The 23,743-nt window shown below is 42.6% G+C and overlaps 1 long non-coding RNA gene across 1 annotated transcript in view; it reads left to right on the top strand.

Annotated features, from left to right (window-relative positions):
- The window catches only part of LOC137433573 (uncharacterized), a 35,580-nt gene extending 14,447 nt beyond the window's left edge, over positions 1 to 21,133 (top strand). The window contains exon 3 of the long non-coding RNA XR_010985661.2: positions 19,806 to 21,133. This is a non-coding gene — a long non-coding RNA (uncharacterized LOC137433573). The remainder of the gene's footprint in view (positions 1 to 19,805) is intronic.
- Positions 21,134 to 23,743: the final 2,610 nt, after the last annotated feature.

Below are 23,743 nucleotides of genomic sequence, written 5' to 3' on the forward strand. Positions count from 1 at the left end.
CGGGGAAAAAAAGCAAAACTTTGGAAACAAAAAGAAAAAAAAAGAAGAGAGAGAAAGAGAAAGATCTTTGCGTAAAATTCCGAACATTCGTTTTCTTTTGCAGCTATTAAAACCAGATTTACTTTCATCGTTTTCTTTCGCGAATTTTCTTTGCAACCCTACAATAAAGAAAATGAGTGCAATATGAGATAAGCCAAGGAATTAATAGCAATCTATAAAATGGGTTTGATACTATGTATGGAAACCATCAGACCACAGAAGAGCTTTGTTAGTCCACCGGTTTTAATCAAAGCAGACGTTTGCCTGGATACATATTGGGCTCCAGGAATATGTACAGGCAACAGCCTCACATGCACTTGAGCCAAACTGCATGTTCTCTTGAGTTCCCGATGGATTTGATCACCAGTTTTGGTCAAAAAATTAAAATTCTACGCAATGGCTGTGGGTGGGAGGGTCTTGATGTTGGTGGAATATGACATAAGTTCTCTAATTACGTTCGCAAGCAAAAGACAAAGGGTTGGTTGTGCGAGGCGTGTTGAACTTGCCATGACGAGTGGAGGGCCGCGGGTTTATTTCAAATAATTTGAGCCACGAGGTTAGTGGCACACAAACACATTAATAGGCTGTACAGTGACCTTGCTGTGTAGGGTCCACACCGAAGCTGTGAAATGCGCATTAGCCGCCACCAGTGCAGAAGGATGTAAAGATCCATGCCACCGGGGCAGAAGGATGTAAAGATCCATGCCCCCAAATGCAAAACGATGTAAAGATCCATGCCCCCAATGCAGAAGGATGTAAAGATCCATGCCACCGGGGCAGAAGGATGTAAAGATCCATGCCACTGGGGCAGAAGGATGAAAAGATCCATGCCCCCAATGCAAAAGGATGTAAAGATCCATGCCCCCAATGCAGAAGGATGTAAAGATCCATGCCACTGGGGCAGAAGGATGTAAAGATCCATGCCACCGGGGCAGAAGGATGTAAAGATCCATGTCCCCAATGCAAAATGATGTAAAGATCCATGTCCCCAATGCAGAAGGATGTAAAGATCCATGCCCCCAATGCAGAAGGATACAGATCAATGCCCCCAATGCAGAAGGATGTAGATCCATGTCCCCAATGCAGAAGGATGTAAAGATCCATGTCTCCAATGCAGAAGGATGTAAAGATCCATGTCCCCAATGCAGAAGGATGTAAAGATCCATGCCCCCAATGCAGAAGGATGTAAAGATCCATGTCCCCAATGCAGAAGGATGTAAATGTCCATGTCCCCAATGCAGAAGGATGTAAATGTCCATGTCCCCAATGCAGAAGGATGTAAAGATCCATGCCCCCAATGCAGAAGGATGTAAGGATCAATGCCCCAAATGCAGAAGGATGCAGATCAATGCCCCCAATGCAGAAGGATGCAAAGATCAATGCCCCCAATGCAGAAGGATGCAGATCAATGCCCCCAATCCAGAAGGATGCAGATCAATGCCCCCAATGCAGAAGGATGCAGATCAATGCCCCCAATGCAGAAGGATGCAGATCAATGCCCCCAATGCAGAAGGATGCAGATCAATGCCCCCAATGCAGAAGGATGCAGATCAATGCCACCGGTGCAGAATGATGTAAAGATCAATGCCACCGGTGCAGAAGGATGCAGATCAATGCCCCCAATGCAGAAGGATGCAGATCAATGCCCCCAATGCAGAAGGATGCAGATCAATGCCCCCAATGCAGAAGGATGCAGATCAATGCCCCCAATGCAGAAGGATGCAGATCAATGCCCCCAATGCAGAAGGATGCTGATCAATGCCCCCAATGCAGAAGGATGCAGATCAATGCCACCGGTGCAGAAGGATGCAGATCCAGAGAGGAAGAATAAGAAGAAGCGAGCCAATGTAAGAGAGTCGTGAGAATTGCGACGACGTGTGGATCCTCGGTTCAAAGTGCGATTGTTTCTTCTCTTCTTACTGCATTGGCTGCGGAACAATCACCGCTGTGCCTTTGGTCCGACCGTTGGGAAGCCCACGTCCGTTTGGACACAAAGGCCTGTGTGCCAGGAGCTTTCAAGGTGGCGATGGATTGATAGCAGATACATCTTGGGAACGCCATAAAAGCTTGAATTCGTGGCAGCATCCGGCCGAAAGAGCGCAACCTTTTGACTCCTGACTCCCACACCATCGGCTGCATTCACAGGACAGGACAAGTTGACTTGTACAAATGATGACCAGTGTATGGCCATCTTTCTGCTTTACATGTTGTGGTTCCTGCCTGGTGTGTTTGTGGTGTTGATGCTTAGCCAAGGAACAAGGAAAGTCCTCAAAGAGACTAATATGTCCTTAAAACAGATTACATCTGGACCACACTCTTACATTTTTATTATCCCCCTGATAGGCCGGAGCTAGATTCGGCTTGTTCTTGTCACCTACATAACTCAACCTGCAAGTTTTGTCATAATCCGTCAATAACTTTTTGATATATCGTGCAACAAATCGTTTTTGGCGATATCTCTCAATAGTGAAGAATACTTTTGAAATCAAAAAATTATTGTATCCGGATGCGGATCTTCACCAAAATCAAATGAGTTGGTTCTTGTCACAAACCCAACATGTCCAGCAAGTTTCGTCCGAATATGTCCATAAATTTTTGAGATATTCTGCTCACAGACAGACGGACAAAGGTGAAAATATAACCGCTGTCTATCTTCGGTGGCGGATGTAAATATCTCATCGAAGCAAAAACATATAGTATTACATCACATTCTTATGATCATAACACATTTATGATCACTCATATTGGATGAATACTTAATACTGCACTAACGGAACACGAGGGGTTCGACTTGAGGATGTATAAATGACGCAAACATTTTCAGATCACTGCAGGAACACGAGTTCATTTTTGAAATTCCAACGATAACAGAGCAAAGAACTCGAACGGCACCCAGTAGGGAGCACACACCTCCACCTGGTTGGCCATATCACTCAATGGTGAAGAATGACTTTAAAAATTGTACCAGCTGGATCCGGATCCGGATTTTCACCGAAATTGAATCGATTCGTCCTCGTCACACACACAACCTGTCCAAAAGGTTTCGTCCAAATCCATCCACAACTTTTTCAGATATCCTGCTATGTATCGTTTTTGGCCCTATCTCCCAATTGTGAAGAATCACTTGAAAATTAAATAATTCTCATATCCGAATCCATATTCAGATCTTCACTAAAATTGAATCCATTCTTCCTTGTCACATACACAACGTGTCCACCAAGTGTCGTCCAAATCCGTCAACAACTTTTTCAGATATCCCGCTATGTATCGTTTTTGGCCGCATCTCCCAATTGTGAAGAATCACTTGAAAATTAAATAATTCTCATATCCGAATCCATATTGAGATCTTCACTAAAATTGAATCCATTCTTCCTTGTCACATACACATCCTATCCACCAAGTGTCGTCCAAATCCGTCCACAACTTTTTGAGATATCCTGCTATGTATCGTTTTTGGCCGCATAATCCCAATTGTGAAGAATCACTTGAAAATTAAATAATTCTCATATCCGAATCCATATTCAGATCTTCAATAAAATTGAATCCATTCTTCCTTGTCACATACACAACCTGTCCACCAAGTGTCGTCCAAATCCGTCCACAACCTTTTGAGATATCCTGCTATGTATCGTTTTGGTCGCATCTCCCAATTGTGAAGAATCACTTGAAAATTAAATAATTCTCATATCCAAATCCATATTGAGATCTTCACTAAAATTTAATCGATTCGTCCTTGTCACATACACAACCTGTCCACCAAGTGTCGTCCAAATCCGTCCACAACTTTTTGAGATATCCTGCTATGTATCGTTTTTGGCCGCATCTCCCAATTGTGAAGAATCACTTGAAAATTAAATAATTCTCATATCCGAATCCATATTCAGATCTTCACTAATATTGAATCGATTCGTCCTTGTCACACACACAACCGGTCCACCAAGTGTCGTCCAAATCCATCCATAACTTTTTCAGATATCCTGCTATGTATCGTTTTTGGCCGTATCTCCCAATTGTGAAGAATCACTTGAAAATTAAATAATTCTCATATCCGAATCCATATTCAGATCTTCACTAAAATTGAATCGATTCTTCCTGGTCACACACACAACATCTCCACCAAGTTTCGTCCAAATCCGTCCATAACCTTTTGAGATATCCTGCTATGTATCGTTTTTGGCCCTTTCTCCCAATGGTGAAGAATCACTTTAAAACTTCTAGTAGCCGGATCCGAATCCGGATCTTCACCAAAATCTAATCATTTCGACCTTGTCACATTCGCTACATCTCTGCCAAATTTCGTCCGAATCCGTCCACAACGTTTTCAGATATTTTGTTCACAAACGGACAGAGAGGGGTGAAAACATAACCCCCATCCACCTTTGGTGTCGGAGGTAATAACGAATTAAGAACGACTTGTGGTAGAATAAGTGATGGAGATGTGCAGAGTTAAGGGCGATATAAACTATTCTATAGAAGCACCTTTCATCTCCCAGTCAACAGGTAAACAATGCGATACACTTCTTCAAATAATTTCACCGACATTATAAAAGATATGGATGGACAAGATAACTTAGACAAACAAAATCAGTTTGCATGTTGAAGATTTATCCCAGTGCGCCCTATAACTAAGTACGTACATTGATAAACCTCGTCATATATAACTACTCCAAACCCAATATCCAATAGTCCAACTACTGTAGAGCAATGAGAAATACAAAGGTATTTATCCTCCTGCTATTATAGTGTCAGACATAGTCAAATCGGATGAGACAGAGCCCCCATCATAACACTGCACTCAAACGTAAATACAAAACATAAGGAATACATAATGACAGCATGCTTTACTCAAAGCCAGAGGTAAGCCAAATCACAAGCAGGTGTGCCTGGGTTTCTATCAAATAATTATTATAAGAAAAACATCTTGAGAAATTTGGATGAAACACTTTGACATAAATTGGTGCCATGCATGTACAAAAGACATATTTGTGTGAAAAAAAAATCTCATTTCCTTTGCGGACGAAAAGAGCAAAATAAATTTCAAATGGATACAAAAAGTATTAAATGAGCGATCGAAATGATACCGTACAACATTGATATGAGTGAGTCACCTGTGTACATGTACAACATTGATATGAGTGAGTAACCTGTGTACATGTACAACATTGATATGAGTGAGTAACCTGTGTACATGTACAACATTGATATGAGTGAGTAACCTGTGTACATGTACAACATTGATATGAGTGAGTAACCTGTGTATATGTACAACATTGATATGAGTGAGTAACCTGTGTACATGTACAACATTGATATGAGTGAGTAACCTGTGTACATGTACAACATTGATATGAGTGAGTAACCTGTGTACATGTACAACATTGATATGAGTGAGTAACCTGTGTACATGTACAACATTGATATGAGTGAGTAACCTGTGTACATGTACAACATTGATATGAGTGAGTAACCTGTGTACATGTACAACATTGATATGAGTGAGTAACCTGTGTACATGTACAACATTGATATGAGTGAGTAACCTGTGTATATGTACAACATTGATATGAGTGAGTAACCTGTGTACATGTACAACATTGATATGAGTGAGTCACCTGTGTACATGTACAACATTGATATGAGTGAGTAACCTGTGTACATGTATAACATTGATATGAGTGAATCACCTGTGTACATGTACAACATTGATATGAGTGAGTAACCTGTGTACATGTACAACATTGATATGAGTGAGTCACCTGTGTACATGTACAACATTGATATGAGTGAGTAACCTGTGTACATGTATAATATTGATATGAGTGAGTAACCTGTGTATATGTACAACATTGATATGAGTGAGTAACCTGTGTACATGTACAACATTGATATGAGTGAGTAACCTGTGTACATGTACAACATTGATATGAGTGAGTAACCTGTGTACATGTACAACATTGATATGAGTGAGTAACCTGTGTACATGTACAACATTGATATGAGTGAGTAACCTGTGTACATGTACAACATTGATATGAGTGAGTAACCTGTGTACATGTACAACATTGATATGAGTGAGTAACCTATGTATATGTACAACATTGATATGAGTGAGTAACCTGTGTACATGTACAACATTGATATGAGTGAGTAACCTGTGTACAAGTACATGTACAACATTGATATGAGTGAGTAACCTGTGTACATGTACAACATTGATATGAGTGAGTAACTTGTGTACATGTACAACATTGATATGAGTGAGTAACCTATGTATATGTACAACATTGATATGAGTAAGTAACCTATGTATATGTACAACATTGATATGAGTGAGTAACCTGGGTACATGTACAACATTTTTTTTTTTTTTTTGTATACAAGATCGAGGCTCGTGAAAGAGCGAACATTAATCACACAGAAAGACAAACAGACACACAAAACAAATAACATCGGGAGCGGTAGACAAGATGGGGAGAGAGGGGGAAGGACACAAACACAACATTTGAGAGCAGGGACCGAGAGACATGGAGACATCGAGAGAACTGTGGGAGGGAGAGGGCTTTGGGGGGAAGGCATGGGAAGGGGGGGGGGTGGGAGAGGTATAAAACATATGGACACTGCCAAGACTTCCAGGAAAGAAGTTGGAATTTCAAACAAGGTGGATCTGGGGTGAATTAGTGGGGGTAGAAAGGATCAAGGTTTTGGATGGGGGAAGATAAGAGATGGTGGTGAACAGCTGTTTTGAAGACCTGGAGGGAGGAGTGTGATTGAAGTGAGTGTGGGAGTTTGTTCCAGAGGCGGGAGAAAAGAGGAATGAAAGAGTGAAGGTGAGCAGAGAGCCGAGATTTCGGCAGTTTAACCATCAGAGGGTGGCTGGCAGATCTTGTGCGACCTGTAGGAATATTTGGGGGACAGAGCACAGAGAGAGCTGGGGGAGCAAGGCCGGAGAGGAGTCGGTAGAGGACAGAAAGACCACCTACCTGCCTGCGGTGAGTGAGTGAAAGGCCCTCAGAGATAGCTTCATCGCGGGAGATTCCAATGATTCTGAAAGCTTTGGATTCAACAGCGTGAAGCCGAGCCAGGTGTGAGGCAGGAGCACCGGCCCATAGGGGAGAACAGTATTCCATTGAGCTGCGGATGAAAGCCTTGTATGTGGTGAGGAGCTCAGGTGTGCCTAGGAAGAACTTCGCACGACGGAGGATGCCCAGTCGGCGACTGGCTTTGGAGGCCAGCTTGGAAATGTGGTTTTCCCAAGAAAGATCATGGCAGATGGTGAGACCCAAAAGCTTGAGCGACAGAACTTCTTGGAGAGGATTGTTGAGAAAGTAGATGGGAGGGTTGTCCAGTCGATCTTTTCGGAGAGACATAGTAAGAGTGTGAGATTTGTCAGGATTGAAAGACATGTTCCACATGTTTGACCAGTCTGTGATTTTGTCCAGGTCTTCAGAGAGTGAGGAGGCTGCAGACTGCCGATCTGAGGGAAGAGGAATGGAGCGGCAGAGAGTGGAGTCATCAGCAAAGAGATACAGAGGATTTTCCAGAGAGTCGGAGAGATCATTGATAAAGACCAGAAAAAGCAAAAAAGACCAGAAAAAGCATTGATATGAGTGAGTAACCTGGGTACATGTACAACATTGATATGAGTGAGTAACCTGTGTATATGTACAACATTGATATGAGTGAGTAACCTGTGTACATGTACAACATTGATATGAGTGAGTAACCTGTGTATATGTACAACATTGATATGAGTGAGTAACCTGGGTACATGTACAACATTGATATGAGTGAGTAACCTGTGTATATGTACAACATTGATATGAGTGAGTAACCTGTGTACATGTACAACATTGATATGAGTGAGTAACCTGTGTACATGTACAACATTGATATGAGTGAGTAACCTGGGTACATGTACAACATTGATATGAGTGAGTAACCTATGTACATGTACAACATTGATATGAGTGAGTAACCTGTGTACATGTACAACATTTATATGAGTGAGTAACCTGTGTATATGTACAACATTTATATGAGTGAGTAACCTGTGTACATGTACAACATTGATATGAGTGAGTAACCTGTGTACATGTACAACATTGATATGAGTGAGTAACCTATGTACATGTACAACATTTATATGAGTGAGTAACCTGGGTACATGTACAACATTGATATGAGTGAGTAACCTGTGTATATGTACAACATTGATATGAGTGAGTAACCTGTGTACATGTACAACATTGATATGAGTGAGTAACCTGTGTACATGTACAACATTGATATGAGTGAGTAACCTGGGTACATGTACAACATTGATATGAGTGAGTAACCTATGTACATGTACAACATTGATATGAGTGAGTAACCTATGTACATGTACAACATTGATATGAGTGAGTAACCTGTGTACATGTACAACATTGATATGAGTGAGTAACCTGTGTACATGTACAACATTTATATGAGTGAGTAACCTGTGTATATGTACAAAATTGATATGAGTGAGTAACCTGTGTACATGTACAACATTGATATGAGTGAGTAACCTGTGTACATGTACAACATTGATATGAGTGAGTAACCTGGGTACATGTACAACATTGATATGAGTGAGTAACCTATGTACATGTACAACATTGATATGAGTGAGTAACCTGTGTACATGTACAACATTGATCTGAGAGAGTAACCTGTGTACATGTACAACAATGATATGAGTGAGAAACCTGTGTACATGTACAACATTGATATGAGTGAGTAACCTGTGTACATGTACAACATTGATATGAGTGAGTAACCTGTGTACATGTACAACATTGATATGAGTGAGTAACCTGTGTACATGTATAACATTGATATGAGTGAGTAACCTGTGTGCATGTACAACATTGATATGAGTGAGTAACCTGTGTACATGTACAACATTGATATGAGTGAGTAACCTGTGTACATGTACAACATTGATATGAGTGAGTAACCTGTGTACATGTACAACATTGATATGAGTGAGTAACCTGTGTACATGTACAACATTGATATGAGTGAGTAACCTGTGTACATGTACAACATTGATATGAGTAACCTGTGGAAATGTACAACATTGATATGAGTGAGTAACCTGTGTATATGTACAACATTGATATGAGTGAGTAACCTGTGTACATGTACAACATTGATATGAGAGAGTAACCTGTGTACAAGTACATGTACCACATTGATATGAGTGAGTAACCTGTGTACATGTACAACATTGATATGAGTGAGTAACCTGTGTACATGTACAACATTGATATGAGTGAGTAACCTGTGTACATGTACAACATTGATATGAGTGAGTAACCTGTGTACATGTACAACATTGATCTGAGAGAGTAACCTGTGTACATGTATAACATTGATATGAGTGAGTAACCTGTGTACATGTACAACATTGATCTGAGAGAGTAACCTGTGTACATGTACAACATTGATATGAGTGAGTAACCTGTGTACATGTACAACATTGATATGAGAGAGTAACCTGTGTGCATGTACAACATTGATATGAGTGAGTAACCTGTGTACATGTACAACATTGATCTGAGTGAGTAACCTGTGTACATGTACAACATTGTATTGAATGAGTAAACTGTGTAAGTGTACAACATTCTTATGAGTGATTATTTTGTGTACATGTACAACATTCTTATGAGAGAGTAATCTGTGTATATGTACAGCATTGTTTTGAGTAGTCAACTGTGTACAAGGACAACATTGTCATGAGTAAGTAACCCATGTACATGCACTTTGAGCAATGACTAATATAATCCACGTAAGAGCAACAGCTATGTCTGACAGGTTGTTGCAGAAGTAGCTCAGTAACCTCGATGCATCACACCTACCTGGAGGCAGAAGTACTCAGTAACCTCGATGCATCACACCTACCTGGAGGCAGCACACACACCTACCTGGAGGCAGCACACACACCTACCTGGAGGCAGCACACACACCTACCTGGAGGCAGCACACACACCTACCAAGAGGCAGCAGACACACTTACCTAGAGGCAGCACACACTTACCTAGAGGCAGCACACACACTTACCTAGAGGCAGCACACACACTTACCTAGATGCAGCACACACACTTACCTAGGGGCAGCACACACACTTACCTAGAGGCAGCACACACACTTACCTGGAGGCAGCACACACACTTACCAAGAGGCAGCACACACACTTACCTGGAGGAAGCGCATTTACCTCTAACCAGCGTACTTATTTCCCTCGATGCTGCGCATTTTCTTACTGACTGGTAGGCAAATACCGAGAGGTAGGCTGAGGCATTTCCCTATCAAGAGGCAGCACACTCACTTCCCAAAAGGTATCGCACTTACCAAGTAGTACGGCACTCGGTAGAGAGCACACCTCCGCCAGGCTGAACAGTTTACACTTTACTTTCTGAACAGTTTATCCCACTGATCGTGAAAGGTCGGATCTGGATTCGGACCATTCGTCATGCGACAAATAAAAATCGAATCGGTTGTTTTTGTCACCGAACCAACTCATGCACCAAGTTTTGTCATAAGGTGTTACAACCTTATGTAACGGAAAAATATGAAATGACTTAATGATTTTTAAAATTCTAGTAAGCGGATCGGGATTCAGATCTTCACCAAAATCAAATCGATTTGTCATCGTCACAAAACCAAGCTGTCCACCTCGTCCGAATCCGTCCATAACTTTTTGAGATATCGTGCTCACAGAGAGACGCACAGGCAAACATGAGGGGGGATCGGGAAGTATAATCATGACCTCGGTCGTCCACCTTAGTTGGCGGAGGTGATCTGATGTTTCTTGTTTGGATTTGATTCCCGGTCTCCGTTGCATCTCTAATTCCGTCCTTTGGATGGAGGTTAAGCTGGGTGTCTCGTCTATTAATGTTAAATAACGGATGCAAAACACCCCATTGTGTCTTTTAACCAAGAGTAAGCATGTTATCATGGGTATCCTGGACAAATTAGCAATTCCTAAATCAACCGACAAGGGCACTGCATCAGTGGTACAGAAGCACCACCAGGAATGATTCAAACCTGCAAAGGGCACTGTATCAGTGGCACAGACGCACCCACAGGAAAGATTCAAACCTGCAAAGGGCACTGCATCAGTGGCACAGTCGCACTCCCAGGAATGTTTCAAACCTGCAAAGGGCACTGCATCAATGGCACAGTCGCACCCCCAGGAATGATTCAAACCTGCAAAGGGCACTGCATCAGTGGCACAGACGCACCCATAGGAAAGATTCAAACCTGCAAAGGGCACTGCATCAGTGGCACAGTCGCACTCCCAGGAATGATTCAAACCTGCAAAGGGCACTGCATCAGTGGCACAGTCGCCCCCCCAGGAATGATTCAAACCTGCAAAGGGCACTGCATCAGTGGCACAGTCGCACCCCCAGGAATGATTCAAACCTGCAAAGGGCACTGCATCAGTGGCACAGTCGCACTCCCAGGAATGATTCAAACCTGCAAAGGGCACTGCATCAGTGGCACAGTCGCACTCCCAGGAATGATTCAAACCTGCAAAGGGCAATGCATTAGTGGCACAGTCGCACTCGCAGCAAAGATTCAAACCTGCAAAGGGCACTGCATCAGTGGCACAGTCGCACTCCCAAGAATGATTCAAACCTGCAAAGGGCACTGCATCAGTGGCACAGTCGCACCCACAGGAATGATTCAAACCTGCAAAGGGCACTGCATCAATGGCACAGTCGCACCCCCAGGAATGATTCAAACCTGCAAAGGGCACTGCATCAGTGGCACAGTCGCCCCCCCAGGAATGATTCAAACCTGCAAAGGGCACTGCATCAGTGGCACAGTCGCACCCACAGGAATGATTCAAACCTGCAAAGGGCACTGCATCAATGGCACAGTCGCACCCCCAGGAATGATTCAAACCTGCAAAGGGCACTGCATCAGTGGCACAGTCGCACCCACAGGAATGATTCAAACCTGCAAAGGGCACTGCATCAGTGGCACAGTCGCACCCCCAGGAATGATTCAAACCTGCAAAGGGCACTGCATCAGTGGCACAGTCGCCCCCCCAGGAATGATTCAAACCTGCAAAGGGCACTGCATCAGTGGCACAGTCGCACCCACAGGAATGATTCAAACCTGCAAAGGGCACTGCATCAATGGCACAGTCGCACCCCCAGGAATGATTCAAACCTGCAAAGGGCACTGCATCAGTGGCACAGTCGCCCCCCCAGGAATGATTCAAACCTGCAAAGGGCACTGCATCAGTGGCACAGTCGCACCCCCAGGAATGATTCAAACCTGCAAAGGGCACTGCATCAGTGGCACAGTCGCACTCCCAGGAATGATTCAAACCTGCAAAGGGCACTGCATCAGTGGCACAGTCGCACTCCCAGGAATGATTCAAACCTGCAAAGGGCAATGCATTAGTGGCACAGTCGCACTCGCAGCAAAGATTCAAACCTGCAAAGGGCACTGCATCAGTGGCACAGTCGCACTCCCAAGAATGATTCAAACCTGCAAAGGGCACTGCATCAATGGCACAGTCGCACCCCCAGGAATGATTCAAACCTGCAAAGGGCACTGCATCAATGGCACAGTCGCACCCCCAGGAATGATTCAAACCTGCAAAGGGCACTGCATCAGTGGCACAGTCGCACCCACAGGAATGATTCAAACCTGCAAAGGGCACTGCATCAATGGCACAGTCGCACTCCCAAGAATGATTTAAACCTGCAAAGGGCACTGCATCAGTGGCACAGTCGCACCCCCAGGAATGATTCAAACCTGCAAAGGGCACTGCATCAGTGGCACAGTCGCACCCACAGGAATGATTCAAACCTGCAAAGGGCACTGCATCAGTGGCACAGTCGCACTCCCAAGAATGATTCAAACCTGCAAAGGGCACTGCATCAATGGCACAGTCGCACCCCCAGGAATGATTCAAACCTGCAAAGGGCACTGCATCAGTGGCACAGTCGCACCCCCAGGAATGATTCAAACCTGCAAAGGGCACTGCATCAGTGGCACAGTCGCACCCACAGGAATGATTCAAACCTGCAAAGGGCACTGCATCAGTGGCACAGTCGCACTCCCAAGAATGATTCAAACCTGCAAAGGGCACTGCATCAATGGCACAGTCGCACCCCCAGGAATGATTCAAACCTGCAAAGGGCACTGCATCAGTGGCACAGTCGCACCCACAGGAATGATTCAAACCTGCAAAGGGCACTGCATCAGTGGCACAGTCGCACTCCCAAGAATGATTCAAACCTGCAAAGGGCACTGCATCAATGGCACAGTCGCACCCCCAGGAATGATTCAAACCTGCAAAGGGCACTTGCTTCACACAAATTAATGAAATAAGGAAGAGGTTTTGTGCAAGTCATTGTAACTTTCCATCAATTATCTGAGGTGTACATGTGGTGATGTTGGGCACACGTCATATTAACACAGATCATATGATTAATAAACTAACGAGACAGCATCTGAAAATGCAAAGCCCATCCGCGTCCGTTGTATTCAGACGTCTCCTTATTCTTTCGTATGCTCAAAGTAACGAAAACAGCTCAAAGTAAAATCAAAGTACCAAAAAAATACAAAATGAAAATTGATGATTTTAAGCAGTCTTGACCTTTGAGCTTTAGATCTAAAAACAATCAGCTTCTAGCTTTTGATTGGTGACCCAATTATTTGACCCAATATACAAATTCTAAAAATGTCAGGTAAATCGGGTGAAAATCGGTGATTTTACACAAACTTGACCTTTGACCTTTGATCTAAAAACAATCAGCTTCTAGCTTCTGATTGGTGACCCAGTTATGTGACCCAATATGCAAATTCTTAAAATTTCAGGTAAATCATGTGAAATTCGGTGATTTTACACAAACCTGACCTTTGAACTTTTGATCTGAAATAAAATCAGCTTCTAGCTTTTGATTGGTGACCCAATTATTTGACCCAATATACAAATTCTTACAATTTCAGGAAAATCATGTGAAAATATGTGATTTTCCACAAACTTGACATTTGACCTTTGACCTAAAACAGCTTCTAGATTTTGATTGGTGAAACAGTTCTGTGACCCAATATTCAAATTCTTAAAATTTCAGGTAAATCATGTGAAAATCGGTGATTTTCCACAAACTCGACATTTGACCTTTGACCTAAAAAATCAGCTTCTAGCTTTTGATTGGTGAACCAGTTCTGTGACCCAATATTCAAATTCTTAAAATTTCAGGTAAATCATGTGAAAATCGGTGATTTTCCACAAACTCGACATTTGACCTTTAACCTAAAAAATGAGCTTCTAGCTTTTGATTGGTGAACCAGTTCTGTGACCCAATATTCAAATTTTTAAAATTTCAGGTAAATCATGTGAAATTCGGTGATTTTACACAAACCTGACCTTTGAACTTTTGATCTGAAATAAAATCAGCTTCTAGCTTTTGATTGGTGACCCAATTATTTGACCCAATATACAAATTCTTACAATTTCAGGAAAATCATGTGAAAATATGTGATTTTCCACAAACTTGACATTTGACCTTTGACCTAAAAACAGCTTCTAGATTTTGATTGGTGAAACAGTTCTGTGACCCAATATTCAAATTCTTAAAATTTCAGGTAAATCATGTGAAAATCGGTGATTTTCCACAAACTCGACAGTTGACCTTTGACCTAAAAAATCAGCTTCTAGCTTTTGATTGGTGAACCAGTTCTGTGACCCAATATTCAAATTCTTAAAATTTCAGGTAAATCATGTGAAAATCGGTGATTTTCCACAAAATCGACATTTGACCTTTGACCTAAAAAATCAGCTTCTAGCTTTTGATTGGTGAACCAGTTCTGTGACCCAATATACAAATTCTTAAAATTCAGGTAAATCATGAGAAATTCGGTGATTTTTACACAAACTTGACCTTTGACCTTTGATCTAAAATAAAATCAGCTTCTAGCTTCTGATTGGTGACCATGTTTGGTGACCCAATATACAAATTCTTAAAATTCAGGTAAATCAGGTGAAATTCGGTGATTTTACACAAACTTGACCTTTGACCTTTGATCTAAAATAAAATCAGCTTCTGGCTTCTGATTGGTGACCTAGTTCTGTGACCCAATACACAAATTCTTAAAATTCAGGTAAATCATGTGAAATTCGGTGATTTTACACAAACTTGACCTTTGACCTTTGATCTAAAATAAAATCAGCTTCTGGCTTCTGATTGGTGACCTAGTTCTGTGACCCAATATACAAATTCTTAAAATTCAGGTGAAATTCGGTGATTTTACACAATCTTGACCTTTGACCTTTGATCTAAAATAAAATCAGCTTCTAGCTTCTGATTGGTGACCCAGTTCTGTGACCCAATATACAAATTCTTAAAATTCAGGTAAATCATGTGAAATTCGGTGATTTTACACAAACTTGACATTTGACCTTTGACCTAAAAAATCTGCTTCTAGATTTTGATTGGTGAACCAGTTCTGTGACCCAATATTCAAATTCTTAAAATTTCAGGTAAATCATGTGAAAATCGGTGATTTTCCACAAACTTGACATTTGACCGAAAAAAAATCAGCTTCTAGCTTTTGATTGGTGAACCAGTTCTGTGACCCAATATTCAAATTCTTAAAATTTCAGGTAAATCATGTGAAAATCGGTGATTTTCCACAAACTTGACATTTGACCTTTGACCTAAAAAAAATCAGCTTCTAGCTTCTGATTGGTGACCCAGTTATGTGACCCAATATGCAAATTCTTAAAATTTCAGGTCAATTGGATGGAAATTGTCGATTTCATATGATGCTGACCTTTGACCTTTTGACAAAATTATTAATTTACCTTCCACATATTATCATAATAGAGCTGTGTTAAAAATTTGATGACAATCGGTCAAATGGTAAAAAAAAGTTACGGCCTGGACAGACACACACACACACACACACACACACACACACACACACACACACACACAGACAGACACACAGACAGACAGACACACACACACACACACACACACACACACACAGACACCCACACCCACACAAAGATAGACCGACACACCGACACACAGACAGACACACACACCCACACAGACAGACAGACAGACACACACATACGCACACACACACACAGACAGACACGCACACACCCACACACACGCAGACACACACACCCACACACAGACAGACACACCCACCCACACACAGACAGACACGCACACACCCACACACAGACAGACACGCACACACCCACACCCACACACACCCACACACAGACAGACACACACACACACAGACAGACACACCCACAAACAGACACACACACACACACACACACACACACAGACAGACACACACACACACACACACACACAGACAGACACACACAAACAGACAGACAGGAGTGATTGCAAAATCCCGTCTCCTGCTGTGCAGGGAACGAGATATTGAGTAACAAGGAAATCAAACTGGAGCAAATATCTGAGATAACAACTTGTGCTTCCTTAAGCTGAGGATAATTACCAACGCTACCGGTCCTGATGCTGTGTGTGCTCTTTCCCTGGCTCTTCACTTTGTGCTTACTCCCTACTCTCTCGCTCTCTCACCACCTCTTTCTCTCCAACATAATTTACATGCTTGTTCTCTGTTGTCCAACATTTATGATTGTTCCATGTCTGCCCCTGTCCCTCAGTTACTACATGCTTGTTCCATGTTGTCTAAGATTTTTGATTGTTCCATGTCTGCCCCTGTCCCTCAGTTACTAAATGCTTGTTCCCTTTTTAAGAACTTTGATTTTTACATGTCTGCCTTTGTCCCTCCGTTACATGCTTGTTCCCTGTTGTCTAAGATTTTTGATTGTTCCATGTCTGCCCCTGTCCCTCAGTTACTACATGCCTGTTCTCTGTTGTCTAACATCTATATAATAATACCGTAAGGACTCGACTTTATTATCCCTTTTACGCCGCACCCAGTGACCCGATGCCCACGGCACTAATGGATTTACGATCTACGAACCGCGCTCTTTGTTTATCACGTACAGACATACTCGAAAAATCTGAATTAGCCGACGTTGGGGCCCAAAAGCATCCGATTAACTGCCGATACGACGCCATCTTACGACGCCATCGTATTGGCGTCTGCTGGGCGAAGGCGATGCGAGCCGTCCGCTGATTGGACAGTCGAGTGGTGTGACCCAAATAGTCTTTTTATTCCCTTGAACATTTTAAATTAGGATATATAAGGAAACATCTTTATCGTCATTTTAATAAAGTTAAATGGAGTGACGTTGCGATTCTCGGGTCGTATTCAACTATGTGTGAATTATATAAACTAGGGCATGCCCGTACGTGGGTGCCCGTTCCTTGCCAAAAAAAAAAAAAAACGCTACCCGTACGCTCTACCCCGCCCGTACGCCCGTACGCCCGTAAACAAAAAAAACAACGCTCTTCGCTTCCGCCCTTCGCTCTGGGAGAAATAATGCGCATAAGAAATCGAGAAATTATTATTTTCTCCGGAAGAAATCGAATTACGAACCGTAATGGCGCACGCGCTCGGCTCGGCTCGCAACAACGCGTTCTGTGATTGGCTGCCGGAAGTGAAGTCTTCACTGTCCGGAAGGTCGCAAATCGCAGTTACGATGAATCGCAAATTAGTTTTAATTAGTTTTAAAACATAGTTTAACGCCAACATAGTTTGCCAACGTGAAATAAATGAATACGCTCTCAAATGTGCCGTCCGAGGCAGAGTCTGTTCGCCACGTTCGGCACACGTGATAGCTCGCTGCTCTCTGATTGGTTGAATCGTTTTTTGGACATAGCTCGGTAACTACTTGTCCGATTAATTTCAAACCTTGAAAAGGCACATCCTCGGGTCCCCAGCAATATACCTGGCAAGTTGCAAGTATATCGGACCCGTGGTTGTCGAGAAACAGCGGTCACAGACAAACAAACACACACACAGACATACACACATACACACACACACACACACACACACACACACACACACACACACACACACACACACACACACACAGAGATTAGTGGAATTATAGATAGATAACAACTCACGGTCTGAGGTAACTCGGCTAAAAATTATCCGATTTGCACCAAAGAAAGTTCATGAATGGTTGCACAGACCCCTACTTCTCACTAAAAGTGGAAACGGAATGTAAATCGGAGTTAAAACAAGCCCTCAAGGTCGCTCCGTGGAGCGGCCTGCACGTACTCAACTATGTGTGAATTAATATATAAATAACAACTCGCGGTCTGAGGTAACTCGGCTAAAAATTATCCGATTTGCACCAAATAAAGTTTATGAATGGTTGCACAGACCCCTACTTCTCACTAAAAGTGGAAACGGAATGTAAATCGGAGTTAAAATAAGTGTTTGTTTTGTATCAAGCAAATGCACGTAGAGCATGCTTGCGAGCGAGCTGCGTTCTGGAGGTGACGTCACATGGATTACGTCATCGGCTTTGAGGTATGGGGCAGAATTTTTAGGGGCGTTCCCAAGTGGTTCAGTTTTCTTTCATTTTTAATGTTTCAGAGTGAATATAACAAAAAATCAATGCCATATTTGAATTCACCATAAAAAGACATTTAGATGACATCAAATGCATTTTAAGTGAGATTCCGTGGCTGTGGACCTTTAAGAGCTATCTAAATAATAATCTATATAATAATAGCGTAAGGACTCGACTTTGTTATCCCTTTTACGCCGCACGCAGTGACCCGATGCCCACGGCACTAATGGATTTACGATCTACGAACCGCGCTCTTTGTTTATCACGTACAGCCATACTCGAAAAATCTGAATTAGCCGACGTTGGGGCCCAAAGGCATCCGATTAACTGCCGATACGACGCCATCTTACGACGCCATCGTATTGGCGTCTGCTGGGCGAAGGCGAAGCAAGCTGTCCGCTGATTGGACAATCCAGAGCATGCATTTGTGCCGGTGTCGGCGATCGTTGTTCATATACGCACTCTTCATTCTCATCTTTCTTCCTAACTCTTACTCGGACAAGCAAATCCCCTATGCCATCCATAATGGTACACTCTATCCATACACCGCATCCTCCCTTCCGTGGATGTTCCACGGGTTTCGGCTAGTTTATGATTGTTCCATGTCTGACCCTGTCTCTCAGTTGCTACATACTTGTTCCCTGTTGTCTAACATTTATGATTGTTCCATGTCTGCCCCTGTCCCTCAGTTGCTACATACTTGTTCCCTGTTGTCGAACATTTATGATTGTTACATGTCTGCCCCTGTCCCTCAGTTACTACATGCTTGTTCTCTGTTGTCTAACATTTATGATTGTTCCATATCTGCGCCTGTCCCTCAGTTACTACATGCTTGTTCCCTGTTGTCTAACATTTATGATTGTTCCATATCTGCCCCTGTCCCTCAGTTACTACATGCTTGTTCCCTGTTGTCTAACATTTATGATTGTTCCATATCTGCCCCTGTCCCTCAGTTACTACATGCTTGTTCCCTGTTGTCTAACATTTATGATTGTTCCATATCTGCCCCTGTCCCTCAGTTACTACATGCTTGTTCCCTGTTGTCTAACATTTATGATTGTTCCATGTCTGCCCCTGTCCCTCAGTTACTACATGCTTGTTCCCTGTTGTCTAACATTTATGATTGTTCCATATCTGCTCCTGTCCCTCATTTGCTACATACTGTTGTTGTCTAAGATTTATGATTATTTCATGTCTGCCCCTGTCCCTGCAAATGGAGGAAATGTTGAGTTGGATCTCGGAGACGGCGTGAAGCTGGAAGGTGTGAAAACATTTTGCTACCTCGGAGACATGCTGAATGGAGAAGGTGGATCAGACTCGGCAACGGTTGCAAGAGTGAGATGTGCATGGAAGAAGTTTCGGGAACTGAGTGGCGTGCTGATGAGGAGAGGAGTGTCGTTGAAGCTGAAGGGAAAGGTGTATGCTGCATGTGTGAGAAGTGTTATGATTTATGGGAGCGATACATGGGTAATGAACGTAGGGCAGCAACGAAGGTTGGAAAGGGTGGAAATGCGAATGGTTCGGTGGATGTGCGGAGTATCGTTGAGAGAGAGGAAGACAAATGATGAATTGCGAAAGATAATGGGAATAGAGCCTGTGATTGATGCTGTGAAGAGGAACAGGTTGAGATGGTTTGGTCATGTGTTGAGGAAGGATGAAAGTGACTGGTTGAGAAGAGTGATGGAAATGAATGTAGAAGGAAGTAGAGGATGGGGAAGACCGAGAAAGACTTGGCTAAATATGGTGGAAGAAGAAATGCGGGCAAGGGGGTTAACAAGGAGAGATGCAGAAAATAGGGCAAAATGGAGAAGATTGTCATGGGGACCGCAAGGCTAACCCCCGCTCTAGTAGGGAAAATGGCCTTTAAAATGCATGTTGTATGTTGTTTGTTGCCCCTGTCCCTCAGTTCTATGATTGTTCCATGTTGTCTAAGATTTATGATTATTGCATGTCTGCCCCTGTCCCTCAGTTCTATGATTGTTCCATGTTGTCTAAGATTTATGATTATTGCATGTCTGCCCCTGTCCATCAGTTCTATGATTGTTCCATATTGTCTAAGATTTATGATTATTGCATGTCTGCCCCTGTCCATCAGTTCTATGATTGTTCCATGTTGTCTAAGATTTATGATTATTGCATGTCTGCCCCTGTACATCAGTTCTATGATTGTTCCATGTTGTCTAAGATTTATGATTATTGCATGTCTGCCCCTGTCCCTCAGTTATATGATTGTTCCATGTTGTCTACGATTTATGATTGTTTCCTGTCTGTTTCCTGACCTCCAAGTGCTGTTCTTGTTTCCGGTCTTCTCGTCTGTGTTGTTCCCTGTCCTTTAACAACTAGACTATCCTGCCTGTGTAATGCAGGCTCAGCCCGTGCAGCCAATGATCGAAAGCTGCTTGGCAGCTGAATCCGAGTGGCTCAAACCGCACGCAGCTTTTGGCACTTAATGAGAACACAGCTAAAAGGGATTGTCAGAAAAAGCTCCATGAATTACACACTTTGAGATGGCTTTGAGAATGTTGAGTGGGAGGTGGCGGTACTAGGAGAAGCACAGGGCAAAGGAAATACCAATGGTCACCATGGTTTCATCTCGTTATCATTCAGAAGTTGAACAGCAAGTCGGGGTTTTTTGTGCGCCGCGCTCGTGAAAAGTGCTTGCTCGGTCACAAGCATCAAACAAGGCTCCATCTTTGTCAGTTTTGCCCATAACAAGGCGCCATACATATTTTACATACAATCAATTGCTATTTATCCCATGAGAAAATAAAATCACATCTTGAGCGAGATCTATTTTGCGCGAGTTGAAAAAGCTCACATTGAAAGGAACCTTTCTGAGAACAAGGTGGTCCGAGGAATTGCATCCTTCCCTGGTGGCTTGTTACCCAACAAGTTATTGACAATAGTCCAAAATTAAAAGTTCCATAGTGAGCTAGAAAATGGCCCGCAAAACCACAACATTTCACTTTAAAGGCCGTTAAACGATTTTCCAAAGAAAAATATTTCTGATACTTTGAGAACCGTTGTCTGAAACAACCTTCATGGACTTGGCATCGTTTCAGGGTGCGACTGCCAATAAATTGCCGCCCTAAAAGTGTACCAGTCACTCCCGTCACCGTGTTACTGCTTTGGGAGTCTAACAAGAACACTTCGACCCCTTGTCAGACTTCCTCCTGCTACAACATTCCAGCAAACACTTCATCCCGACAGATGGAGGTGTCGTTGCTTGAAGAGGCCTCTCGGCTTTCTAGCCAGAATCAACATTTTCATCCAGACTACAACAGTGACAAACGTATATTCTCTGTGTTGTGTTGGCCTACACTGTAGCTTTTGAGGCCTGCTATGACAATTAGTTTAGTGCAGCGGAGGGAAAACGAGGTAATTCCGACGTCCAAAGTATTTTCCCTATTCAAACTTGCCCCGAATAAACGACTTCTGCCAACTTCATTAATTAGCTCGGTCATACCCAAGGTTCACTGGACCCAAAACAAATAACCATGATGTTTTGATGGTCTAAATTGACTATATCTAAATAGCCAAGATATAGTCTAAACTATTGTTTTTTTTACTTTGGCCATGGATTATTTATGGCCCCTGTTTTCTTGTTCTCCTGTATAGATTGCAAGACAAACTACCATGAGATATGTACCATACTTCTTACAGTACAGAGCGTCGGTGCTGCCGAAGCTGTTTCTTGGCACGGGTTAAAATGCCGGGCCGTTTGCCATTGCTTTTCCAGCAGTCATTCGGGACAGGAATTTGAAATCTGGCCAGGGTGCTGGTGGTAGCTCGCGTATACTTCACGGAGGACACCCAGGGATCTTCGACGTCGGCCGACGGGACGTCGGGTTTTACGGCCACCACGCATCGACGCTTCGCCCTGAATGTGAAACTCCGGGACGACAGTTTATAGCCGGGTCGGGATCGGAACCCGGGCTAGACGGCTCAGAGGAGAGCGTGTTTACCTCTAGGGTATCCTGCCAGCACTAAAGCACCATACCGTGAAATGGGGTGAATAGGGACAGCAAGGTGAATAGGGACGCAAACTGAAAAAAGTTCGGAAACTTTTTTGGCTGAAAATTGATAACCATACTGATTTGTTGATATTTGTGTTGAAAGTGTTCTCTTGTTTTTAAAAAAAGCAACTTATAGTCCCGATTAACCCCATATATGGGTTAAATGGGAATAAATAGGATTTTTATGGCTGTCCCTATCACCCTGTTTTACGGGTGAATCAGGACAGTCACTAATACAAAAAAATAATAATCAAGAAACAATCCTGAGTTTCCAACTTATTGCTAAATTGATAGCTCAGATGGATGCACATAATATGCACCCATAATATAAACCACGGTGCCAATGAAAAAAAATATGGGACAAAAAGTTTCTCCAAACTGTCCCTATTTCTTGATTATTATTTTTTTGTATTAGTGACTGTCCCTATTCACCCATAAAACGGGGTGAATAGGGACAGCCATAAAAATCCTATTTATTCCTATTTAACCCATATATGGGGTTAATAGGGACTATAAGTTGCTTTTTAAAAAAACAAGAGAACACTTTCAACCCAAATATCAACAAATCAGAATGGTTTATCAATTTTCAGCGAAAAAAGTTTCCGAACTTTTTTCAGTTTGTGTCCCTATTCACCCCATTTCACGGTAGTGGTTTTATTTATGCAGCACCCTGCCTTAGTTATTATGGTGCAATACTGCTTAACATTGAAGGCTACCCAAGGATGTGATGAAGGGCAGCTGGGATTACAATATGCCAATGAACATTTCATTGCCCAGTTTAAATTATGGAGACAATTATCTTGCATAACACAAACTACTTTTCCTCAAAGAGGGATATATGACGACAGCTACGTTAACCACAATTTCTACCTTTACCCCCAACAAACCACCAATATAAGTGCATTTCAGACGACATCTGGAGGTGACGATATTGGGGTTGCTCTCTTGCTCAGGGTGCCCACATCTGTCAGTAGCAATGAATATGTCTATTATGGAAGCGAACGCTTTTTGGTCACATCAACATTGTACCAGTTCCAACCTAACGGTCTTCAAAAAGCAAAAATCCGCACTTGGATGTTCTTTTTGTTAAGCTCACCTATCGACTTGAATTGTCCATCTCGAGGTGATGTGTGAGAGGTGT

Source organism: Myxine glutinosa, chromosome 10 (genome assembly GCF_964187855.1).
Source record: "Myxine glutinosa chromosome 10, kmMyxGlut1.1, whole genome shotgun sequence".
NCBI lineage: Eukaryota > Metazoa > Chordata > Myxini > Myxiniformes > Myxinidae > Myxine > Myxine glutinosa.